Raw genomic sequence first — 23,186 nt, 5'->3', positions numbered from 1 at the left:
AGTATTGAAATCCCATATTTGTCTAGTGCTGAAGCATGTTGGAGGCAGGAACCACTCTCCTGCCAACTGCTTCAACCTTGACCCACAGGACACCTACCACCTTCATTACAAGAGTGGTGATGTGTTGGTGGTGCATCTCCCCTGCCATTTACATTATTCCCTAGAGTCAAGATATCCAGTGGACTGGAGAAATTCCAGAGAACCTCCCTACCTTACATAGAGGCAATGTTATGGAACTTGCTTTGAGAAGTAAAACGATACTTTGAGAAGCAACAAGATAGCAGAAAAACCGTAATATCCACTTTGGGGGTTTTTCCCCTCTACCTTCCTCTACTAACTAGGCTTATAGCCTTGGGAAAGACAATTTAAATTATCCATGTTTCTATTTTCTTTTGTGACAAATGAGATAGCTGCACAGGGTTAAGCCAGAGCCCCTTCCGCTGCCCCTGCTCCCCATAGCTCTAGCTTTCAAAGGTTCTATGACAACAGCATGCTTTACCAATGGACAGGAAGAACACCAAACAGCAAGAATACAAATCCAGGTTCTCCGCTACCCTACGACACCTTGGGTTGCAACTTGCCTCATTTTCTTGGAGGTAGTAGTGAACCAAAGCATAAAGAATAGTCTTAAGAAGTTACCTAATCCAAGCTTGGTGGAGCACTCCCCTGCTCACATAGGCACATACTTGTTAGAGTATTGAAAATGTTACACATTTCACTTTTCTATTATCAGGGAAGTTCACTGGAGAGTAGACACCAGAGAAAAATGTGTGTGTGTGGGGGGGGCTTTTCTTTGATGATTGGATTTCTTTTTATAATCAGTCTTGGTAGTGAAGACACCAAGGACAACACAGGTCATTCCCGACTTTGCTCTCCCTCACAAGAAGAACAACCAACAATTATTCAGGAATGGATCACCACTGAATCCTAGAACATAGGGGTGAGGCCAAACATCTCCTGGACCCCAGAGACCAAGACAGACTGCATTATAAAGAGAAGCAGCTAAATGTGCTAGCATTGTCCTTTCCCCAGGCCAGTCTCATGGAAAGGTCTCTCCTGAGCCTCTGGTTCCCACAGTAGGAAAAGAACACCCAAGGGCCACCACCAGCCCTCTCCAGTATTGTGGGTCACTTTGTGGGAGCCCCTACTCTGATCTCACACCATGGGGATTGCAGAGAAACCTGGGATTTCAACCACCGAAAATCTGACTGTGAAGAAGAAGGAGGGAGGGTCTTGTAACAACCAACACAAGGATCTTGGCAGATGGAGTTCATACCTGCAGTGCTCAGGTAATGATCCCAACCAGCAGCTTTGTTCCTCTGCACAACTGAGTCAGAGGTTCAATCTGACCAGGGAACTTGGCAAAGTGCATATCTACCTGGTTCAAATTTTCAAACAAGGAATTCTGTGTCCTTACAGCCAGGTTTTCCCATGCCCAGGCAAGAAGTGAAGTCACAGCCTCACCCCCTGTGGAGAGTGTCTCCTGGCCCTTTCTGACCAGAAGCGTTGGTGACAACTCTTAGAAGCTGTGCAGCTCAGCAGCGTTCAAGGTTCAAGAAAAGCAGGCAGAGCTGATAGTTTACAGAGCAAAGTCAGTGACTTTGTTTGGCCAGGGAACTTGGGGTTCAGGTTGGCTTGAGAAAAGACAACAAAGAGCTTTACTAGGTTTAGAGCTGCCTCCCCACTGCGTATGGGCAGGGAATCTAATCCATAGACACTCAAATTACTGAAGATAGCCTTTAGCTTCTCCCACAAAGGAAAATAACCAGAGCACAGGGGCAGCTGTGTAGCCAATTCAACAGCCCTGTGTGCAGCAACATTTGAATGGAGAGTATATTGCATGGCTTCCCCCATCTGCAGAGCAAAACCAGTGGCCTCACCTGACCAGGGAATTCAGTGCATGCTCTGGTCTGATTCAGGTCCCCAAAGAATGAGTTGTACAGGCCCTGAGTCCTGTCCTGTTGCCCTGCCCAGGCAAGGAAGCTAATGTATAGTCTCATCTAGTCCTGAACCATCTAATAAGCCTAACCAGAGAATCCAACCAACCATGGAGCCCATCTTTCAGCTCACTTGGGTAAGGAATCAAGCTAGCAGTCCTAGGCAAGTATTCTTAGCCAGTGGCATCCCCCCCACCCCCACTCATTCCTGTCCTCAGAGCTCAAACAATTACCTTGCACAAAAACAGACCATAATAGTAGTTCTATCTGCCCAAGGACATTACCAGTAGACACACCCAGAAATCCAAACTAAGCGGACTGGTGAAGAATGGTCTCTGTTAAAGCAAACCTGTGAAGTATGGAAGAGGAGTCCCATTACCCAAATGTGTAAATATCAATGGAAGGAATTAAGGAACACACACACACACACACACACACACGAATCAGATAAATATGTACCCACCAAATGAAATAATGAAGTTCCAATTACTGACCCTAAAAAGTGGGAATTTATGAACTATCAGACAAAGAATTCAGAATAATGCTCTCAAAGAAGTTTTGTGAACTACAAGAAAACACGGACAGATAACTAAACAAAATTAAGAAAACAAAGTATGAACAAAAGAAGTTTGACAAGGAAATAGCAACCATAAAAAAAAAAGAAAGAAAGAAAAACAGAAATCCTGGTGTTGGAAAATAACTGAAGAATTCAGTACAGCATTTCAAAAGTAGACTCAATCATGCAGAAGAAAGAACCAGCAACTTGGAGTTGAGGACGCAAGGGTAATCCAGTCAGAGGAGCAAAAAGAAAAAATAATGAAGAATGAAGAAGGCCTGTGGGGATTATAGGACACAATGAAAAGAAACAGTATTCATATTACAGGAATTCCAGAAGAGAAGGGGATGGGAAGTGTATTTAAAGCAATAATGGTTGACAGCTTCCAAAACCTGGGGGGAGAAGTATACATCCAGATCCGTGAGGCCCAGAGGATTTCAAATAGGTTGAACCCAGATGGAGCTACACTGAGACACATTATACTTAAATTGTCAAAAGTCAAAGACAAAGAAAGAATTGTAAGAGCAGCAGATAAAAGAGAGAAGTTATATGCAAAGGAACTCCATAAGACATCTGTCAGATTTCTCAACAGAAACTTTTCAGGCCAGGATAAAATGGAACATCATATTCAAAATATTGAAGGAAAATAACAATCAACCAAATCCGATACCCAGAAAAGCTGTCCTTCAGAAATGAAGGAGGGATACCGACTTTCCCGAGCAAACAAAAGCTGAGGTAGTTCATTACCACTAGAACTGCCTTACAAGAAATGCTAAAGGGAGTTCTTTGAGTGGAAGTAAAATAATGCTAATTAACATAATAAAAACACAGTAAGGTAGTGTAAATCTCACTGGTAATGGTAAATGGATAATCATAGTTAGATTCTGCAATAAGGTAACAGTGTACATAATTCACTTACAACTCTAGTTTAAAACTAAAAAAGAAAAAAAAGAATGTAGAAAAACAATGGTACTACAATATTCTGTTAGTAGTTACACAATAAAAAAAGCATGCAAATTGTGACAAAAATAACCTCAAGTGTGAGGAGAAGTACAAGTGTAAAGGTATAAATTCTTTATGTTAGTTAATCTAAAGTTATGTTGTTATTAGTTTAATCAATCAAAAATAGATTGACAGCCCAAGAGTAATTATTAAAAATAAATATTTTGGGGCACCTGGGTGGCTCAGTCAGTTAAGCATCCAACTCAGGTCATGATCTCATGGTTCAGGGGTTCGAGCCCTGCATCAGGCTCTGTGCTGATGGCTCAGAGCCTGCAGCCTGCTTCGGATTCTGTGTCTCCCTGTCTCTCTGCCCCTCCCTTGCTTATGCTCTCTCTTAATCTCTCTCTCTCTCTCTCTCAAAAATAAATAAACATTCAAAAATAAATAAATAATATTTTAAACATCTAATTCCAAGTAAAGTCATAACTGCAAATAGAGAACACAACACATCAGCATGAATATAGAATATTCATTGCATGAGTTCGGACAAATGAATCTGAAAGATGATTTTGTATAGAAGTAAATAAGAAGAATCTTACAAAAAAAAAAAAAAGGAGAAGGATCCTGGGAATATCTGAAAACTTTCTTATTACACTGTTCAACCCTGCCACCCATAGTCCCCAGGTCACTGTTTGTTATGAAACTTTGTCAGAATGGCAAAAATCCATGGAAGCTCTCATATCCTTAAAACAAAAAGTTCAATGACCCCTCTGGTGAACCTATTTCCAGAACGAGTACAAAATAATACCTTCTAGTATAAAATTGATTAGTTTTGTTGCTAAAGATGGAGAAGAGAACAAAATACAAAGATATTCGAAATTGTACTTTGTAGAAGAGACAAAAAATAGGTAAGCCTCACATATGAGTCAATAAAGCTTGGCAAACCAGCTACGAAGTTGAAGGCAAATATTATGCTGAGAGAAAATAGAATTATCTCCTCCCCAAAGCTCTTTACCAAATACCACTGGTGAATGGCAAATATTACAAAGACACTGTCTTATCTAGGGGTTTGGGTTAATAGGTAGCACAAAAGACAAAGCAATAGCATTCCCCTTGAAAATCTCTTGCGATGGTGATGCTGGGATGTCATTGGTCACCACACAAGAGACAAATAATCTCTTACTCATTACAAGACCGGTTTTTCCTCCAACACTGGGACAGATTACTCCTTTTTGGTTGGCACTGCATGAGTTGGACAGATTGCATTTAGAGACCATAGTATACAAAATATATGTACCTTTAAACCACAGAGTCATAATTGGTGGAACTTGCTAATTGTTCCCCTCTCTCTCACTTTCTGTCTGTAATAAGGTTGAATATCCCTAAATTAAATGAGCAAGGGACACAACACTTTTGCATCAGTGTGTTTTAATGAAAGAGCAAATCTTGTGCATGTCTTCCTATCTGTCATATTTTGCTTCATACTTCAATAATTATGAAGTTCTTGAAATATATGTGAAAGAAATGTATTAGACAACTTTGTTATGGGGGAAGACACATTTCATTTTATTTTATTTTTTAAATGTTTATTTTGAGAGAGAGAGAGAGAGAGAGAGAGAGACAGTGAGCAGAGGAGGGGCAGAGAGAGGTGGGGGCAGAGAGAATTCCAAGCAGGCTCCATACTGTCAGCACAGAGCCCGATGTGGGGCTCAAACTCATGAACTGTGGGATCATGACTTGAGCCGAAGTCAAGAGTTGGGTTCTTAACTAACTGAGCCATTCAGGCACCGCAAAGGAGATAGATTTCAATTAAAGGATATTTAATAAACTAGATATCAGCTGAAAAAACATGTACTGAGATTAGTGCTGATATTAGCGATGTGTGAAGCAAATTAAAAAACAAAACAAAACAAAACAAAAAACATGGCATCTGAATGCCAATCCACTTATTTATTTTTTTTTTCAACGTTTATTTATTTTTGGGACAGAGAGAGACAGAGCATGAACGGGGGAGGGGCAGAGAGAGGGAGACACAGAATCGGAAACAGGCTCCAGGCTCCGAGCCATCAGCCCAGAGCCTGACGCGGGGCTCGAACTCACGGACCGCGAGATCGTGACCTGGCTGAAGTCGGACGCTTAACCGACTGCGCCACCCAGGCGCCCCTCCACTTATTTATTTACAGGTGACAGCAGCCAGCTTGATGCTTATAATGACATTTGACTCATTCTATAATTCCAAACATTTTCTCAAGTAGCTCATCCCAGTGCCCATATTAGTACCTGAACAGACAGAATCTTTCTCTTTTTCTCTGCACCTGTTTCTTTATGTGAATCTACTACAGTTGTCTCAGCCTTGGTGGTGGGGAGCAGTACTGAAAAAAAATGAGGAGGAAATTAAGCTGTCCAAGGTTCTGGTAAAATAAATTCAAATCAAAAGTGGAGGTGTAGAACCTTAGGTCCAAGTTAATTCACCAATTCAGTTATAATGAATCAAAGATAATATTTTGACACCAATTTCTATTGGTGTCTATTTCTTGAGTGTCTTAGAACCCTGAGGGAAAATAAATGAGATTAATTCCTGAGCCTGAGCACATGACACATTGGCCAAGAGACCTTGAAAATGAACTAGCAGAACTAACATAGGGTTATGAAGATACCATAGGGTAGTGGGGCTTTTGGGTTGGCTGTAGGATTTGGTGACTGCAAATGAATGGCTAGCTTTGTAACCAATGTGTATTGCAAAATTTGAGCTCACTAGACTATAAATAATAGCAGTCCCCCCAACTGTGTTTGTTAACCTACTCCATTTCTGTCTGAGGAGGGACTCAATTCTCTCTCAGGTCAATTCCATAACTTTCCAATACCTTTGATTATTAGATAAGTCTCATTTTAGCTCCTATAGCTACATACAGTTCTTTATTTTTTTCTGCTTTATTGAGGTGTTATTGGCATAGAATGAGTTGCACATGTTTCAGGGGTACAATTCAATACGTTCTGACACATATAAGCATCTGTGAAACTGTCCCCAAGGTCAAGGTAGTGAATACAACCATCACTCTGCAAAATTTCCTCTTGCCCCTCGGAAACTCTCACTCCTACCCCTTCCTAACCCCTCCTTCCCTTAAACAGCATGCAGTCATTTTGTTCTCTGGTTTCTTACCCTCAGCACAAATATTTTGAGGTTTATCCATGTTGTTGCGTGTACCGATAGTTCATCTCTTTTTCTTGACTCGTTGTATTCAATTATATGGTTATACCACAATTTGTATATCCGTTTGTATGTTGACGGACATTTGCGTTGTTTCCAGTTTGGGATTATTACAAATAAAGCTGCTGTGAAAATTTGTGTACAAGTTTTTATATGGGCACCTGTGCTTTTATTTATCATTTTATTTTATTTTATTTTATTTTATTTTAAAGAGACACAGAGAGAGCATGAGCAGGGGAGAGGAACTAAAGGAGAGTGAGAGAGCATCTTAAACAGGCTTCACCCTCAGCACAGAGCCCAATTCAAAGCTGACCCCACAACACTGGAATCATGACCTGTGCTGAAATCAAGAGTCAGACGCTCAGTTGACTGAGCCACCCAGGTGCCCCTTTTTAAATTCAGTTTAATTTAATTTAATTTAATTTTATTTTATTTTATTAATTTTTCATTGCACCTTTGCTTTTAAAATTTTAGATAAATACCTAATTGAGGAAAGGCTGGGTCATATTATAGGTATTTGCTTAATGTATTTTTTAAAAACTGCCAAATTGTTTTCCAACATATTTGTATAATCCTATCAAAAGGGTTGAGAGTTCCAGTGTCTCCAAGTCCTCCAATGTGTGAAATTGTCAATATTTTTCATTTTAGTCATTCTGATAGGAATGTATTGGTATCTCATTCTGGTTTTAATTTGCACTTCCATAATGACCAACAATTTTGAGCACCTCAGCCAAAAGTCCCATCCAGTTCATTTCAAAACTTTAATCTCATATCTATTTCAAAGCTAGCCACCTCTCTTCACCCCAACAGAGGAGCCAGTCTAGGAAACAGAGGGAGGCACGAGATGGACTTCTGACTTTGGAGAATCAGAGACAGACAGACATTTCATTACTATAATCTGCAGGGATACGGTCCCTTTCTGTAGACCATCTCAACTGCCACTCTAGTTCACTGTCTTGGTGGGAATAGTTGAAGACAGATCACTTTGGAGAAACTTCCTTAGTCATTGGTAGCCCCTTTCAAGAGCTGGTCATAACTTCCAGCCAGCTGGTAACCTCGTATCAAGTTGCTCTAATGTGTCCACCTCCTTGTCCCCAACACTGCCACGGTCCTGGCAATGCTGACAATCTACCCTCAATGCTGTTCTCTGTTCAGTGGGCACTTGAAGGTCAAGCTCTGTCCTCTTCTTAAACCAAGAACTCAGTATGGTTTCTGGTGGGATTTTAGCTCCTTGAGCATCTCAGCCCCACACCAACATTACCTCTTTATTCTCTTACACCAGCAGCCAATCAGGTCGCCCAGTTTGTTGACCCAATATATGTTAAATAGCGAGCTTCCATGCTAATCTCTCCTTCCCATCTTTAGAAATGATTTTCCTGGGTCATCCCCATCCTTGGCTCTAGAGAAGGTTGGGAATCACTTGTTTCCATGAATGTCACATCCTGCCAAAGCCCACATCTCTCACCCAGGCCCCAACTGCTGGTGTCTCTGAACTTAGAATGTAGGATACTCAGCCCCTGTTTGCCGCGGGCTTGGCTTTAACAGCAATTCTGAGACAACAAGAAAAATCCCACTTACTATCTGTTACCCTGCCACAGCAGCAGCAGAATTCCAGGCATATGGCTGTTTTTAATAGACATGAGTCCTTGTACGCTCTGACGTGTGAATTCTGCGGCTGAATTTAACCTCACCTGAACTGGGGGGAGCTTGCAGTTGTAGATGAGGCAGGTATTATATTTTGAGTAAAATGGTATTTTAGTTGTGTGGACGTTCTAGATTCTTGCTTTTTGCTGCCTATTTATTAGCAAGGAATGTAATTTAGGACATTACATTTCATGGGATATAGAACTTTAATGTCTGACATTTGAGCTCATATTTACCCTAAAACTGCCTTTTTCCTTTATATGGTTTTGATTTTTGTCCAGTTCCATTTCAAGAACTACATGGGGGGTTAACCACTCTGTTTCCTGCGGCTTCTGGAGGATCACTCTGTCACAGGGTCACGTTGGCTCTGGTTTGTTAATTCGATAAGCTCTAATCATATCAATAGATTTCAGGGGCTGAAACAATGAGTTCAGCCACAGAGGAGTGACAGATTTCAACCAGAACTGGATAATAAGAAGTCTTTTTCATTTCTTTGGGCTGAAGAGATTCATCTCAATTAACACCCAAAAGCTAAAAAGGAACTACTAAAAAATGAATATAAAACTGTGCCTGTACCCTATGACCCAGCAATAGCACTGCTAGGAATTTACCCAAGGGATACAGGAGTACTGATGCATAGGGGCACTTGTACCCCAATGTTTATAGCAGCACTCTCAACAATAGCCAAATTATGGAAAGAGCCTAAATGTCCATCAACTGATGAATGGATAAAGAAATTGTGGTTTATATACACAATGGAGTACTACGTGGCAATGAGAAAGAATGAAATATGGCCCTTTGTAGCAACGTGGATGGAACTGGAGAGTGTGATGCTAAGTGAAATAAGCCATACAGAGAAAGACAGATACCATATGGTTTCACTCTTAGGTGGATCCTGAGAAACTTAACAGAAACCCATGGGGGAGGGGAAGGAAAAAAAAAAAAAAAGAGGTTAGAGTGGGAGAGAGCCAAAGCATAAGAGATCTTAAAAACTGAGAACAAACTGAGGGTTGATGGGGGGTGGGAGGGAGGGGAGGGTGGGTGATGGGTATTGAGGAGGGCACCTTTTGGGATGAGCACTGGGTGTTGTATGGAAACCAATTTGACAATAAATTTCATATATTGAAAAAAAAAAAACTGTGCCTGGACCACTTGGCTTCTAGAAATTAGGTTGGTTCAATAATCACGATTGGGGCACCTGGGTGGCTCAGTCAGTTAAGCGTCCGACTTCAGCTCAGGTCATGATCTCATAGTTCGTGGGTTTGAACCCCACATAGGGCTCTGTGCTGACAGCTCAGAGCTTGGAGCCTGCTTTGGATTCTGTGTCTCCCTCTCTCTCTGCTCCTCCCTCGATCATGCTCTGCCTCTCTCTGTCTCTCAAAAATAAATAAAAGTTAAAAATTTTTTAAAAAAAATCAGGATTGGATTAAAAATACGTCTTGATCTTAGATCAGTACAGAAGCTATAACATAATTAAAGACAAATAATGGCAATTAAGCTTAATTACATTATTTTCCCCAATACTTTTCCTGATTTTATCATGTAAAAATGTGTTAACTATAAAAATTCAGGTAAAATCTAAAGAAAATTAAAATCCCCAAATTCCTATCACCCAGAAATAAAATAGCCAAAATTAAATAGTCAAAAGTAAGTAACTTCCAGCCATCTCTCTCTGCTGAAAGAAAAAAGGAAGGGAAAGAGGAAAAAAATCAAAACAAGTAAACAAACAAAAAAACACTAGGATCATGGTGTACATGTAATTTTTTTAAGTCAGTAATGTTTTTATTCACTTATTTTTTGAGAGAGAATGAACATACACACGGGAGGGGTTGAGGGAGAGGGAGAGGAATCTCAAGCAGGCTCCATGCCCAGCCGGGAAGCCCAACCCAGGGCTTGATCTCACCACCTTGAGATCACAATTGAGCCAAAATCAAGAGTCAGACGCTTAACCAACTAAGCTACCCAGGCGCCCCCACGTTATTTTTTAATTAATGGTATTCAGTATAACTGTAATTCAACCAAAGAAAAAGTTCGTAATGAAAAACTGATAGAACTGATAAATTTGAGATTAGTCTTTCTTTACTAAAAATATGTTGCTTAAAAATGTCTCCAAAATCAAGAAAAAATAAAAATCTTTAAGAAGTTGGAATATTCAATATCACAATATTTTTATGATCTTATCGGTACCTTTAGATACCTTATTTATTACCCATTTATTATTACTTATTTATTAATACAGAATTCCTTTAGATACCTACAGATAACTTTGGGATGTTTTGAAAGATGATGACCTCAGCACTTACAGTTAGACATTTGCATGTTTCCAGCCCCACATACTAGGTTGGATTCATTACATTTTTGTATCGTCAAGGTTTACGTCATTCACGTTCTATTCTGTAACCCAAATTCCCACATTGGCCAGTACGAGTTCGTACATTCTTAAAATGGATACAAAACTCTGCCGGTTCAGCCCGGCAGTTTCTCAACTGGGGTCTGTGGCCTCTCCAATAGTGCCGTGTCCCTCTATGTGATGTAATTTTTTAAAATTATTTATTAATTTTGAGGGAGAGGGAGAGAGTGCACGCACATAAGCAGGGGACAGGCAGAGAGAGAGAGAGAGAGAGAGAGAGAGAGAGAGAATCTCAAGCAGAGCTGTCAGTGCAGAGCCTGATTTGAGGCTCTGTCCCACGAACCTTGAGATCATCACCTACAGCTGAAATCAAGAGTCAGACACTTAATCAATGGAGCCACTGAGGGGCCCCTTCACCTGTGGTGCACTCCTCTTGATATCACACCTTTTATTTGTTCCCTTTCCTTCCTGTCTTAATTCCCCATTCCCTTATTCTTCCCAAATAAATTTCTTGCAGTCAAATCCTTGTCTCAAGTGTTTGTTTCTGAGAAATTCCAAGGTAGGATCCTGGAAAATTGTCTTTTCTCTAAAGACATGTCAACAACATTCTTTAAAACACTGTTGAAGATGTCGTCAACCATGCACACTTCAATAACCAGTGGGATAATATATATGATAAAACAGTACTCTAATTATTGATAGGCTCCTAAGCCTGACCCAAAGGTATAAGACAATTCCTTCTGCATAGTCTCTTTAAGGTTCCAGGGAATTTTACACTAATTTAAAAACTCCATTAAAAATATATTTATATGTACATACACGCACACATGGGCACTTTAAATTTGGGTACTTAAATGGACAGATTTCCGTTCTGCTGTACCTATGCAGAAGAGCTTACTTAACTCCTGAATCATCCATCAATGAGGCTTCTATGGCTGAGTAAATTGTACTCCAAATAGAAGGATGGCTTTTACATTGTTGTCCACGTGAATGGCGCCTTGTGGGTCTACAACATATAACACGTTGGGTGGGTTTACAACTATACAACATGTAGTTGTAACAGGAATGCTTCCTCTTTTAGATATTACTGCCAAACTACTTAAATATAAAATGATGTGAAACAGTCTGTCAAGTTGAACACCCCCACCCCGCAAAGTTAATGTTAAATTATTGATGTCAAATTTCCTTTTATTCAGTGCTCTTTTCATTGTCCTGAGTTGCTTTATCTAATGCCGGAATGTACTCACTGAATCATATTTTAAACCAGTATTCTCTATGATTCTATATGTGCCTCAAAGTATAATCACATTGGAACTAGATAAAGGGGCTCTGTCAAGTTCAATTTAGCCAAGATGACCTCCTCAACAATACTTCAAAGATTTTATTCACATAATTCATAGAGGCGGATTAGAATATGCACTCAGTTAAAAAAGATCACTTTGCTATTCTGATGATCATGCACAATCTTACTGCTAAAAAACTCTGTTGTAAGTTTTCCACATGAACAAGTGGAGTTTCTCATGGGAAATGTTATGTAACTTTCTGAAAGAAATTTATACTAAACCTTGTATTCATCTAAAAATCAACAACTAAAATAGTACCTTCAATTGAAAACCGTATTATAATATTACAGAATACTAAATATCTACTAAGCCTGTAGCGAATGGGGTTTAAAAAATAATTTTGGTAAACGATTTCAATTGTCTTGTTGATTATATAAGTAAACCTTAGAGCAGACGTTGAAAATTTGCAGCCCTGAGGTATGATTCAGGCTATATTTGTGTCTTGCTATCTGGCTCAGTGTTCTTAAATTTTTGTATTGGAATGCTTTATTAGTTCTCTTGTCTTCCTCCCCAACCTCATTATGGTCCGATGCCTGTCTGGATTCACATTTTGGTGTTAGCTGCCTGGCCTCCCTGGAAGGCTGAGATGGCAGCTTCTGCCATAGAACTGGGGGCCCCGTAGATTTTTTCGAGAGCCATACTTACATGCACATATTAACAAAATACAGACATCTCTTTGTATCCTTTCAGAAATTATTACATACCAGCAGAGGCTCTGATATACTTGAGAGCTTAAAATTAAAATGTTGTCATTTCAAGATTTTTTTCTCCTCTCCTATTTTTCTTCTGCTAGCTACTTTTTCACTAAGGTGCTCTGCATTGTGAGAAGACTAGTAAGAAGTCTACACAGGGCCAGGAGGAGGGGAAGCAGTGGGGATCAAGAGGTACAAATGTCCACTTATAAAATACATCAGTCATGGGGATGTAACACACAGACGGTGCAAAGAGTCAGGAATAATACTGTATTGTAAACTTGAAAGACGCTGAGAAGGTCAATCTCAAGACTGCCCTTCGCAAGAAAAAGAATTTTGTACCTTTGTACGGTGGCAGATGGTAACTAGACTTATCGTGGTGAGCATTTTGCAGTGGAGACAAATGTTGAATCGCTATGTCATACACATGAAACTAATGCAGTGTCGTCTGTCAGTTATACTTCAATTTAAAAAAAGAAGAAGGGGGTGAAGCATGACCATCATGCGGAAGTCCTTTTGGCCAGTCCATGGAGTCACGGGTCACTCTGTGCAGTCACTGCTGCTGACAATGGAAAATGGTGCCAAAGATGGAACCATTGCTGAAGGGCTTATTTGGACAGATTAATTTGCCTTAAAAGGTCAGTTTCTAAAACCCTATTTTATTTGTCTCCATGTAATGTTAGAGATAATGCTACATTACATGCTTTACATGTATAACCTAAGAATTAAGAGGTAGATTTTTTGAAATGTTTAGTTTTTTGAGGGAGAGAAAGAGAGGCAGAGCATAAGCGGGGGAGGGGCAGAGAGCGGGGGAGACACAGAATCCGAAACAGGCTCCAGGCTCCGAGCTGTCAGCACAGAGCCTGATGTGGTGTTGGAACCCATGAACCCTGAGATCATGACCTGAGCCGAAGCGGGACGCTTAGCCAACTGAGCCACCCAGGTGGCCCTGGTAGGTTTTTAATTTTAAATTGTTTCTGGAACTGAAGTTTAAACTGATGGGGGTATGAAATGATGCAAGAGTTTAACCTCAGTGACTTAACTTGTTCCAGTTTTTGCGTGCCTGTGTATTTCCTCACAATCTTTTGAAGGAGTTAATGTATTATGATTCCCATTGCTCAGAAAAAAGAAACTGAAAAAATGCAGTTGAGAACTTTTTGTTCAAAATTATACATTTAGTTAAGTCAGCAACCAATAGGATTGATTTGTACTTTTCACTGTACCTCTGTATGCAATTGTATCCTTTTTTTAAAAAATTTTAATGTTTACTTATTTTTTGAGAGAGAGAGAGAGAGAGTGCAAGCAGGGAGGGGCAGAGAGAGAGGGGGACACAGAATCTGAAGCAGGCTCCAGGCTCTGAGTTGTCAGCACAGAGCCTGACGCGGGGCTCAAACCGACAAACTGTGAGATCATGACCTGAGCCGAAGTTGGACGCTTAAACAACTGAGCCATCCAGGCGCCCCTCAATCATATCCTTTTATTTCATGATCTTTTGCCACAGGACTAAATTTGGGGAAGGATAAAAATTAACCTAAGCAGAACTGGAGTGCTTTCCAGATTAGGCCAGAATCCTACTCAGGTTTAGCCTGGTTATATAAGAGTTCTCTTGGGGCATCTGGGTGGCTCAGTCAGTTAAGCATCAGGCTCTTGATTTTGGCTCAGGTCATGATCTCACGGTTCATGAGGTCAAGCCCTGCATTGGCCTCTGCACTGACAGTGTGGAATGTGCTTGGGATTCTCTCTCTCCCTCACTCTCTCTCTCTCTGCCCCTCTCCCGCTCATGTGCATGCTCACACTCTCTCTCTCTCTCAAAATAAACCAAAAAAAAAAAAAAAGAGAGAGAGAGAGAGAGAGGGAATTCTCCCTCCAGTTCCATGCATAATCACAAAAGGTCAGGTTTCCTCTTAAGCATCTGGAAAAAAAATGCACGGTTGCTCTGCACAGTGTGGTCTGATTTGATAGTTGAGATTAGGGGACAAGCCACTGAGAGTCAGCAGCTCTGACTCTCCTGTATAATTAAGGGAGAATTCCAGGTGTTCTGGCCCTCCCTGAGTGAGCCAGCATTGACTTGTTATGAAGAAGTGTGGTGGACCAGACTGCTCATCGTTAAAGCAGACTTTGCCTCCCTGTCTGGGACACAAAAGGGGGAAAAAAGACTAATGAGCCAAGAGGCATCAATTCATGCCAATCCAAATATAAAAGCAAAATGGGTGGGATCTTTTGAAATATCCTCTCTGAGGCATGTAGCCCCTGAGGTCTCAGGACACATTACCAACTCATGGAGCTTTTTAAGGAGTGGATCTTGCGAGTCTAAGCCAGACAGTCAAACACATCAAAGTCATGCTTCGCAGGGAGCCGACTGTCCATCCTTCCCTCCACCACCAGAGGCTCATTTACTTTGCATTGTTTGATCTCAAAGAATTTATATATATTTTTTTAGGCTTATTCATTTATTGAGAGAAATAGAGAGAAAGAGAGAGAGCAGAGGGAGAGAGAATCCCAAGCAGGCTCCGTGCCAGCACGGAGGCAGACTCAGGGCTGAATCTCACAAACTGTGAGATCTTGACCTGAGCTGAAATCAAGAGTAGGACCCTTCGCCGACTGAGCTTCCCAGGCGCCCCTCAAAGAATTTAATTTTTTGACAAGGCTACCAAGAAGCCCTGGAAGGTGCTAGACAGTAACATTTTCCACATGAATATTTTGAGACTTAAGTTTTGCAACTTAGAATTCACAACCCTGTGCAAGAAGTTGTTGCTAAGTAGAAATTGGAATTTAGATATTTTTTCAGACTGATGCTAGAACTTTGGGGTAGGTGATTCTAAATTTTTTCTTAGTGTTTATTTTATTTTTTAAATTTTTTTTAACGTTTATTTATTATTGAGAGACAGAGAGACACAGAGCATGAGCAGGGGAGGGGGAGAGAGAGGAGAAGACACAGAGTCTGAAGTAGGCTCCAGGCTCTGAGCTGTCAGTTCAGAGCCCGACTCAGGACTCGAACTCACAAACCATGAGATCATGACCTGAGCCGAAGCTGGACACTTAACCGACTGAGCTGCCCAGGTGCCCCTGGGGTGGCTGTTTCTAATACAGCTAGTTTTATGAATCTGTGACATGGGTGGGCAGTTCAGTATCTTAAAAGTTCAAACCCACAGCCTACCCTTTTCATCATCGTGGCTTCATTCCTTTGGACTTAGAAGTTTCTGAACCACATAACCCTTTTGCTGCCACAACTTAGAATAGAACCTGCTTTTCTGAATTTCTTATCTAGGGGTTTTTCACTTCATTCTGATGCTGTCCCTTAGCTGATAGCCCTTGAGAACAAGAAAAGGACTTACATGAGAAGCATGGCTTCAGAGGTGCAGGAAGTGGTCCCAGGAGAACATGGAACTGACATAGATAATTAGGTTCCAATGACGAGATGAGTCTTGTTGCATGTAGGACTTGTGTTCCCACTTTTTGGAACTGAAATATCTCCCCTGATTTGATTGAGTATATAACGCCTTTCCTCCTTACACTATGCAGTGACATGTTTTAAAATGGAAGATGAATGAATTTAATAGGAAGAATGGTGACCCTCTCTCTCCCCCACAGAAATCACAAAACCGAGGTTAAGAAAAAATGTTGTCAAGTCAGCACTGGTGTGGCCAGAGAAAGCAAATTAGCAGGAGGCCAGGGCCTAGAAATGAGAAACAAAGTCGGAGCCTGGAATATGGCAGAGTAGGTGAGGTGGACCGACCATCTCAGTTTCTCTGGAACTGGAGGGTTTCCTGAGGCCTAGGACTTTTAGTGCTGAAACTGGAAAAATCCCAGGCAAATCAGAATGGTTGGTTAACCTAGGTAGGTGGCAATTTAAATAAACACTGAGCTCTGTTCTTTACATGGGTGGGACTCTCCATTCAAAGGATTACCTGGTTGAGGAGAACGTTTCCTCAGTGAAAACACCATGCTGTGCCATTGTCCAGGAGCATGCATTTGAAGCACATGTTCCAGAAGCTTGGTCAGAAGCAGGGTAAAGATCTGGCTGGCAATGTGCATATACTTTTAGTTTCTAGCTTCAAGTCCGGAGTATGGTACAGTCTGGAAGGAAGCAGTAGGACAGAAGTTGATGGAAAGCAGGCAGAAGTCATTCTGGAGGTGATTGAGTGCATCGAGGCACAGGAGATTGTGTGGACCTGAGTCCCTTTCAGGGCACAGTGCTCATTCCAGACAAATCGGTCGATGAATTTTACCCCAGGCCTACTCCGTGCTTTCTACCTCCTCTATCTCCGAATGCCTTCCTCTTGCTTGTACAGCTGCAGAAAAGAAATACTATTTACCCTGAAAGGATCTTTTGAAATTCTGCTTCTTCAGAAAAGGTATTTCTGACCAATTCTCTCCTCTAAGCTCCCACAAGGGGAACCCTCTTGCCTCATTTGGTGTCTGCCTTCTGGTTGTATCAATGTCTTATCTCTTCAGCTGGGTTGTGAAAGGTGGGCTGTCTGAACTTTTCTTTCCTTATTAAAAATTGCCTCTGATCTGTTTCACAGTGTCCAGCCCAGAATTGGCTCGCCGATTATCTAAAAGAGCACTGTCCAATAGAAACATAAGATGAGCCACGTTTGTAATTTAAAATTTTCTAGCGGTCACGTTGACAAAAAAAAAAAAAAAAATCAAAAGAAGCAGGTAAAAATAATTCTAATAATATACATTACTTAGCCCAGGATCTCCCAAACATTATTTCAACATGGAATCAATGGGAAAAAACTCTTAATGAGACATTTTTACATGATTTTGATTGTCCTAAGTCTTTGAAATTCAGTATGTAGTTAACTCTTCAGCACATCTCAATTTGGACTAGTCACAAATCAAGTGCTCAAGAGCTACATGTGGCCAATGGCTACCATATCAGACAGCACAGGTCTGAATGATAATTTGAGGAAATGTATTGAAGCAGTTGATGGAGACTTCCATGACAGAAGAGTTTAGTTTGGTTTTATCATCAATAAAAAGTTTTTAAAAAGGCTACAATAGTATTTCTTAACATGATGAAGATAGAGATTAAGGATACAAATTCATAGAAGTCAAAAGAAAGGAGTATTTCCATTATAAAGAATAAACAAACAGAGGAATAGTAGCAGAACTTTGCGGATGACAGAACAAAAATAAATAAAGGAGAGAAACAAGTAAATAATAACTCAAGGTATTAAGCCCAGAGTACCAGGAGGATGGTAAGATGGAAGTCAGAGAGGGAGACGAGTGTAAGAAAGAGAGGAATTTGTTTTCAACCATATAATTTCAGGCGCTGGGAAATTCATGTCACCAGAGACACAGTTTGGAGCAAGGATGAAAGATGAGGCTTAGTAAAGTAGCTTTTCGGATCAAGGCCATTAAGTTGGTTGCGACTTAGGATCTTACGATTGTGAAGGCAGATAGAGACAAGAATGATTCAAAAATTTAATCTTAAGAGTTCCATAATTAGCAAGCAGGACAAAAAGTCATAAGAATGGTAGGAAAAAAATGAAGAGATCACGGAAGTCAAGAGGGTGGAGGAGACCATTTCAAAACAGGGACAGCAAGCAGGAGAGAATTTGAGACAGAATAAGAACAGAGAAAAGTCCATTGGACGTTCTTAGGAAGCCATCTCTGAAGCAGTTAGAATCTTGTTCAAGGCTGAAGGAACAAAGAGGATTTACATTAGCTGAGCTCTCTTCCAAACTCCTGGTTTTCAATCCTTAGACCAATAGGCCGACTGAAGACGTTTGGATTGAGAAAGCTGACTTTTTCCAGCAGATACAGTCCCAGCAGGAATCCTGGCAGAAGGAAACAGAGACCAGCACAGAGCGGGTGGAGCTCTGGGTGATTCTTGATTAATGGCCAATGTAAAGAAACCCCAGAAACAAGCCAAGGGACAGGATGCAGGGAAATTCGTAGGGAGAGCAGCACAGGACTGAAAAACCGTTGCGAAACCATTATTTGGTCTTAGTTAAAAGACAAGCAGAAAAATACAAATTTAAAAGATAATTTTTAAGGATTTACTGTGGGTTTTTTCCAACCACTTTTTCAATATTTTATTGCTTATCTTCAGGGATGGGCAAACATGGAACGTATCCAGTGGAAAATTGCCTTTAAGTTTTGACACGTTTTTGAAAGGGGAATGGAGAACAACACTAGCCCAAAAAGTCCTGGAAACCCTAGCGGCCCGAAACTCAGATCCAATCCTTTTTGTCTTTCAAGCCAATTCAATTATAACAGTGTCTAGTATCCAAAGATCTAAAAAAAAAAAAAAAAAATGGGGATCTTAGCTTTTTGTCTTAGTTCAACTAGCTTCCAGATAATGGAGTCAAATTAGAACTTACAAGAATCAACTCAGGTCTTGGTAGTTGCAAGTAAGTCCCTCATTCACGGACATGAAATTTACTTCGGTTGTATTTGGCGAGTGTAGGAGTAAAGGGTGTGGAACTTATTGAGCCACAAAAGTCCCTTGAAATCCCCTGCAATTTCATAAAACTTAGCAGTTCCGATATGCACAAATGTTTCTGAAATCTTTGGAAAACAACAACCTAGATCACTCCTGCTGCTGAAAATGACTAAGCTGGATTTTCTGTTTTATTCCTAAGGAGGAAGGTAGACGGATGAAAGGGAGAAGTGTGGACTCCCGACAGGACGAGGTAGAAGGAGGTGGGTGAAAACAGTATTCAAGGGGGAAGAAGATGCAAATTCCATTCTGGGTAGCAGGAACAGAGTAGTGCAAATGGAAACGCAGATGAAGTCAAAATAGCTTCACCCATTTCAAATGTTTTGTTTCTAACTCTTCTGTTTCCCTTGTCTCTCATAGTCCATCTTAAAGACTCAAAATAATAGATCTGTGAGTGTTCTATTCTTTCTTCATCTGAACACATTTTAAAAGTTGAGAAGTAACCAAAAATGAGATGTGAGATAAATAGTTAATCAATAACTTCAGACAGGAAAAGGAATACCTAAGTCGAACTCTAGTGCGTCAAGAGAGTTATATCAAACATTGTGCTTCTTAGAAATGACTTGCTCATTTTTGCTTAGAGATGAAACAGCTTATTATTCATACATATGCACACAATGTGTTCGTGTTTCAGGAAGCACCAAAATCAGATAGTCAGATTACTAGATAAACTCAAAGATTGGTATTCTGACTAAATTGGCAGTTTTTAAATGTCAGGTAGATTAGTTTACCTCAAATCATTGTCATGCAACCTCATCACAGACTGTCCCTTCAGGGTGTTTAGATAAAACTGTGTAGGAAAATAATCTCTTAAATTTAAAATAGCAACCCTTATTTATTGTTTTTAAGAAAACAGGGCAGAAAATTTTATATCAGATCCCTTGCCCTTAGAAATTAGACACACTCTCTTAAGTCTTCTTCACCCCTTGGTGCAATGCCTCCCAACCCTCGTGGGATGAGTACATTTGTGTCAGATTCACCACGTATCACTTCCTTCTATATCACTAATGATCATTTGCCTGAGAAATCTGTTTTATACTGTAAAACTAAGTTTATATTGATAAAAACTCTTACTTAGGACATTTAACAGAACAGAAAACAAATATCCTTGCAGCCATGGTTCACTTTGGACCTTCTAGCTCTTCAATGGGCTCTGTTGCCTGGCTTCCTGAGTTGCTCAACAATGGAAATAGTCACTGAGCTTTTGTGCATGTAGCACTTTTTGGAGTGAAGTCCCAAATCTTTAATGAGATTCTGTTGGTAACACACGGCCGTCTTAAAGAAGTTAAGAATGATTTAGAACATCACATTAAAAATATGTGTAATGCATCAATATGAACCTGGCACTTCGCCAAAGTTAATAGTATTATTAGGTGAATAAAAAGGATGTTTACCATCACGTCAAACAAAACACGGTGGATCTTGCTATCAAACAGAAATAATAACATATACTCACTGCTGACTTCAGGCCCATGTTTTGTCCCCTTTTGGGTTCAAATCAACAGTTTCACATTGTGACTTCAATCTTATCAGACTCCTAAAGTAAACAATAGTGCAGTATGAGAAACCTTGATTGTGTAACTTCTGCTCTTTTTTGGAAAAAGCAAATATTATTTTCTTATTGCCCACCCTCAAAGTGTCATGACAGCCTATTCACATTACTGGAATTTTCAGAATAGCAGCTGCACATTTTTAGAAACTTTCATGCTTTTTACTGGTGAAGTAGTACTGTTGGACAAAGCATACCCGTCTGGGCTTCTATTTATCATTATCATTAGCATGTTATGATTACTCTTATTTACAAATTCTTCTCTGCAGGACAAGTAAACAGGGGGACAAAAACCCCACTTGGAAGAATTCCCCTTAGAGCTTTGGCAACGCCCCGGAGGTTGGGTCCCCCGAGGGACGCAGGAATTCACTCTTCCCTGGAGCCAAACCTTGCTTCCCAGACCCGACGCCCCTGGAGCCGGCCTCACGCCCCGCGCCCAGCGGGCGGAGCCCGAGGGAGCGCACGGCCGCGGAGCCCGCGCTCGGGGCTGCAGAGCGCCCCCGCGGCGCTGCGGCCGGACGCCGCCTACCCCGGGGATTGGCCCGCGCGGCCGGGACGGGGGGCGGCCGGCGCGGGGGAGGGAGGAGGCGGCCCCGCCCTGCCCCGCGCCCCGCCCCCCGCACGGCTACACAGAGGGGCGCCCACGTGCCCAGCCCGCCTTCTGCAGCGCAGCGGCCCGGGGCGCTCCTCTCCGCGCGGACCAGCGAGGCGGCGGCCGCTCCTTCAGCCTCCCGGAGCCGCTCGCCCACCACCGCCCCCTCGGCGCGACCCTAGCACCGCCCCAGTAAGTTGCCAAGGGTCCGGTCGCGCGGAGGGACCGCAGGCGAGGGGCGGCCTGGGCTCCGGGGCCGGACGGGAAGGGCCGGGCTGGGGCGCCGAGGGCCCCGAGGCCGCGCCGCCGGGACTCGGAGATGGAGAGCCCCGGGGCCGCGGGAGGGGGCTGCCGCCGCAGACCCTCGTCCCTGGGAGCTGCGCCTCGCCCTGGCCAACCCCGCGCGGTCCCGTGTGCCGCGAGGCGTCGGGGTCCGCGGGGACTGCGCGGGTCGCGGGGGCTGGGGACGGCCGGCACGGAGACCCTGCGGGGGCCCTTGAGGCACTCTTGTCCGGGGCGGGGAGGAGAGGGGCCCTGGGCACCCGTCTCCGGGAGGGCACACTGAGGGGTCCCCGAAGTCGCCTTCCAGAGAGTTTTGATTTAAATATAGAACAGCGCCTGGAGCCCTGGAAGCCTTTCACGTCCTAGACCTGACCGGGACGGGTAGGACAGGTAAAATGGCCCGTCGCGCTGTGTGTTTGAAAGTAAAGGGGTGCCGTTTTAAGCCCGTCAGGGACGGGCTATACTCTTAAAGCCTACTGCCTGGAGTCTTCAGCTTTGAACTCGAAATGCCGTTCTTGATGCTTCGGCAGTCACCTAGCCCATCGCCTCACGATACCCTTCCAGCGGAGAACTTTCCAACACGTATATCCAGACGATGGAGCAACGTGTTCAAAGACGGTATCTTAAAGGGCCTTAAAAGTACTCTCATGGAGTCCTGTAAGTCTTTATAAGTGGAAACAGTGCCCAGATTTCGGGAGTAAAAAGGTCCAACCTATTGAGACTTTCAAGTATTCATGCAGAACTGCCTGCAAAAGCGTTTAGGGGACTCTTAGGACTGGTAATAAGATTTATCTAGTCGCAAGTACAGAAAACATTCATCTTTGAATGAGGGAGGATCGTCAGATTTTAGGAGCGTTCTGAACGTGGGCGGGGGCCTGGCATATCAAGTAAGTGCGTATGTGACCTCTGACTTGATACTTTTGCACTCTTGCAAAACCTCAGTCACCTCTTTCCTCACTGAGCCTTAATAATAATTATCTCCCCAGGAAGTCACAAGTATTTGTGTTTGTGCTCCCTTGTCTAAGGGATGGACAGGATAATAATAGTTTTATATGCTTTCTTATCGTTGCTTTTTCCCTTTGTACTATTAAACCCTTTATTTCTTTTAGTTGCACTGACGCTTGATATGAAGTGTTTTAGTGTAGAACAGCATATGCATTTTCTTAATATTTTGCTTTACTACAGAGTTCCTACTTGGCTGCTCTGTGTTAATGCTGAGAGGCCACATTATTTATTAGGATTTTTTCACTTTTCTCCCTTGCCTCTCGTTTCCACATCATGCCTTGATTGGGGAATGTCATTCACCTTAAAGCATTTTAATCTTCAAGGGTGTGATGTGGCCTTGGAGACCCGAGTAAAACTCTGTCTGGTATCTCCTGGGATTCAGTTTGCAGAATCCCCGGCGTCTTCAGCACATCGTCAGCAAAGTCCTTTGGATTCCAAAGTCTCTAAGCATTATCACTGGACTTAGAGTCTGTAAAAGAGCATGGAGGCTGGGAGTGGAAACAAGGTTGAAAAGACAGAATACTCTAGAGTTTTCCATCTCATATTCTCATATATTTTTGGGTTTTGGACATATGCACCTGAAGAATTTTAAAGTTCTTGCTTTGCACTGGAAGCCGGCTCCCCTTTGCGGA

The 23,186-nt window shown here is 41.9% G+C and overlaps 1 protein-coding gene across 2 annotated transcripts in view; it reads left to right on the top strand.

Moving 5' to 3' along the window:
• The first annotated feature begins 21,378 nt into the window (after positions 1–21,378).
• SLC7A2 (solute carrier family 7 member 2) overlaps positions 21,379–23,186 on the top strand; it is a 76,383-nt gene continuing 74,575 nt past the window's right edge. For both annotated transcript variants that reach the window (XM_030312219.1, XM_030312216.1), the window contains exon 1: positions 21,379–21,459. The gene's annotated coding sequence lies outside the window, so the exon portion shown is untranslated. The remainder of the gene's footprint in view (positions 21,460–23,186) is intronic.

This window comes from Lynx canadensis, chromosome B1 (assembly GCF_007474595.2).
Source record: "Lynx canadensis isolate LIC74 chromosome B1, mLynCan4.pri.v2, whole genome shotgun sequence".
NCBI lineage: Eukaryota > Metazoa > Chordata > Mammalia > Carnivora > Felidae > Lynx > Lynx canadensis.
This window is presented reverse-complemented; position numbering and strand designations above follow the sequence as displayed.